The sequence below is a fragment of the Oncorhynchus clarkii genome, chromosome 26, assembly GCF_045791955.1.
Source record: "Oncorhynchus clarkii lewisi isolate Uvic-CL-2024 chromosome 26, UVic_Ocla_1.0, whole genome shotgun sequence".
NCBI lineage: Eukaryota > Metazoa > Chordata > Actinopteri > Salmoniformes > Salmonidae > Oncorhynchus > Oncorhynchus clarkii.
This window is the reverse complement of record NC_092172.1, coordinates 30,871,935-30,875,823: the sequence shown is the minus strand read 5'-3', so window position 1 is coordinate 30,875,823 and position 3,889 is coordinate 30,871,935.

Genomic DNA, 3,889 nt, shown 5'->3' with positions numbered 1-3,889 from the left:
TTTTAGGGTTGGTCAGGACGTGAGCTGGGTGGGCATTCTATGTTGGATGTCTTGTTTGTCTATTTCTATGTCTGGCCTGATATGGTTCTCAATCAGAGGCAGGTGTTAGTCATTGTCTCTGATTGGGAACCATATTTAGGTAGCCTGGGTTTCACTGTGTGTTTGTGGGTGATTGTCCTTGTTCCTGTCTGTGTTAGTTTGCACCAGTTTAGGCTGTTTTGGTTTTCACATTACGTTTATTGTTTTTGTACAGTTTGTGTATAGCCACGCAATAGCCACGCTGCATTTTGGTCCAACTCTACTTCACCTATAGAAAACCGTTACACCTCCCTCCTAGACCGACCTATCAGGTCTTTGTGTTCCTCTTCTGAGCCGAGCCCCCAGAACACACACACACACACACACACACAGCTCTCTTAAAACACATTGACACAAAACGCATCTCTTGCAGTCCAAGAAGTCTACAATGAAATGAAGCCTTGATTTCTGTTGTTCTACATTCTTAAAAGGGAAATTCCACCAATTTTCAACCTATCTCCAATACCAGTGTCTACATATGTTAAAACTGCACATTTCTACATTTTGTAGAATAAAATAAAGTAAACAAGTTCTACTCGATGACATCATCAAAATTGAAAACAATTGAAAAACATTGATTTTCAAACACTAAGATTCACGGTGATATGGGGAGCAAGAAAACACCCTTCCACTGAGCACACCGGGCAATTCCAATGTGGATAATTGGGTAATATTTGGTTGAGACATTGATCAATGAGATTGCAATTTATATTCACCCACTCAAAAAGAAAGCCATAAGTTGAGTTTCCAATGTGTTTTCACTATGCTTTCAACCATCTAAAAGCACAACCAAACAATGTCAGATTTTTGGTTTAGTTATCACCAAAATGTCTATCACTGCACTTTTAACCATTTAAAAGCACAGCAAAGTTCAAATGAGAATACAATGTCAAATATTTTGTTTATTTATACAACAGATTGTGTTTATCCCTGTGCTTCATCTAATAGCAGAACCAAATGACCTGGATTACAGTTGAGATTACATTCAAAGTACATGGTGCAAGTGATCAACGCTGTTTGAGATTCTGCACAGATTATTACAGCAATTGTGAAGATCTCCACAGACCTGAGAATACCTCTGCATGCTATCTTCAACATGCATGCTTTATATGATTGAATAAGAAGAAGTGCATATTTACAGTAACCTCTAAATGTGGCCATGGATGTGCTACTCACTTTAAGGTTAAACGTTAGGTTAGATTGTAAAATAGCCTTACATTTATGCTATTTACTGCAGTGGTTCCAAACTGTAGGGCACAGTTTTTTTTTTAATGAACTCAGTCCAGCTTTCAACTTACTCTAGAAGGTTGTAATAGTAGAATGCACAAGGTGCAATTTTGAAATTGAAGTGCATCATCAGTTATCCTCCCTCTTGTCATGTCAGGCAATGGGCTCCCAAGTGGCTCAGCGGTCTAAGGCACTGCATCTCAGTGGTAGAGGTGTCACTACAGACACTGGTTAGATTCCAGGCTGTATCACAACCGGCCGTGATTGGGAGTCCCATATGGCGGCCCACAATTGGCCCATCGTCGTCCGGGTTAGGGTTTGGCTGGGGTAGGCCGTCATTGTAAATAAGAATTTGCTCTTAACTGACTTGCCTAGTTAAATAAAGGTTAAATAAATACCTGAGAGAACTATTTCTAACTTGTCAGAAATGTCCAGCTCAACCAGCCCATGTCAGCTAGGTTTCTCAGCCAACAGATTTTGTTGTAATGTTTGAGTCACTCATATCACATGAATAAACATTAGACATAGCAAAATGTATAGCAAGAAAATAAGCTTTAAAACGGCAACATTTTCTCTCCAAGGGGTGTGAACAGTTTGAGTCACGAACAGTGCTTGTTCCCATAGACATAGATGTGGCCGGCCACATGGATTCATGTCTCCATCTCATCCAAAAATGTAAGTGAAAGAATAAGACTAAATCAACCTTTAAATTCCCTTTAATTTGATGTAGTCCCATTCTTTCACTTTGGTTTTTGGTTGAGATGGAGACATGAATCCATCATATCAATTATTCATTTGAAAACAAACTGGAATTGAAGATGGATAGTCACATCTGTGCCACTGACTTAGTCTAAGCAGAGGATACATCTTCAAATGTTGATTTAGGTTGCGTTGACAACCAAACACAATATCACTAAATATAATGTTTTGAAATAATAAACCCTAGGCTATTGAATTGTCTAATTTTAGTTAAATTGAAACAATAGCTGTTAATGACTTTGCTAATGCTACATAGTCCTAAATAGTGTCACGGCTTTCTTCTGTTGAAGGAGAGGCGGACCAAAACGCAGCGTGGTTATTGTGATACATCTTTAATAAGGATGAAAATAGAACAATATACAAAAAAAAAAAAGAAAACATGAAAAACCAAAAACAGCCCTATCTGGCGTAACAAACACAAAGACAGGAACAATCACCCACAAACCCCAACACCAAACAGGCTACCTAAATATGGTTCCCAATCAGAGACAATGACTAACACCTGCCTCTGATTGAGAACCATATCAGGCCCAAACACAGAAACAGACAAACAAGACATCCAACATAGAATGCCCACTCAGATCACACCCTGACCAAACAAAACATAGAACATACAAAGCAAACTATGGTCAGGGTGTGACAAATAGTATCATTAATGACATATGATTGATACATTATGGTCACATGTAATTTCCTCTCTTAAACCTACCCTTTAGAATGGGTTCAATAGCAACAGTGAATCTATTTAGTTTTTAGTTGGAGAGCTTTCAACAATCCTTCTCACGATAGCACATTGGTAATAGTCAGTGACAAATATCATAAGTAACCAGTGCTGGGCATGGTTAAAACCCTGGATTGGATTTCTTCCCTGTACTATCTCATCTGGTGTGATGAAATAATCCTCGTTCTGTGCATCAGTTTACACATCTAAATGTACAGTATCTAGCTATATGTGATGATGGCATACACTTAAACACTCCATGCGTGGTGTAACCTATAATTTAGCCCAAACAACTACCTCTTTCCCAACTGTATTTAATTAATTAATTTATTTTGCTCCTTTGCACCCCATTATTTTTATTTCTACTTTGCACATTCTTCCATTGCAAAACTACCATTCCAGTGTTTTACTTGCTATATTGTATTTACCTTGCCACCATGGCCTTTTTTGCCTTTACCTCCCTTCTCACCTCATTTGCTCACATTGTATATAGACTTGTTTATACTGTATTATTGACTGTATGTTTGTTTTACTCCATGTGTAACTCTGTGTCGTTGTATCTGTCGAACTGCTATGCTTTATCTTGGCCAGGTCGCAATTGTAAATGAGAACTTGTTCTCAACTTGCCTACCTGGTTAAATAAAGGTGAAATAAAAATAAATAAATACATAAAAAACTGTTCCAGAGTCAAGTTATGCCCAGTTGGAGTCATTGTGTAGTGAGTGAGAGATTGCAATACACCTTGTTCTGCTTGGCAACAAACTTTTTTTTAAATTATGTGAGTAGATCTGCCCTCTGCTGGGCAATATTGAGACACCACTAGTGACATGAACTTGATGAGGCTTGCCTTGCTGTCACCCGCTTTAAAGGTACAATATGCAGAAATCGCTTCACCATTTCCTGGTCGCGAAAACTCTAATAATTTTCCTAATTTCAGTTTGTGAATCATTGTACAATCTAAACAGTTGTGAAATATATTTTCAATAACCCAAAATGTTCTATGTTCAGCTGTTTGAAGCTGGTGTACAAAACCAAAAGTAAAAGATGCAAAAATGAAACATAAGAACGGGAAGCGTAGAAATGGCATACATAGAACATATCTAC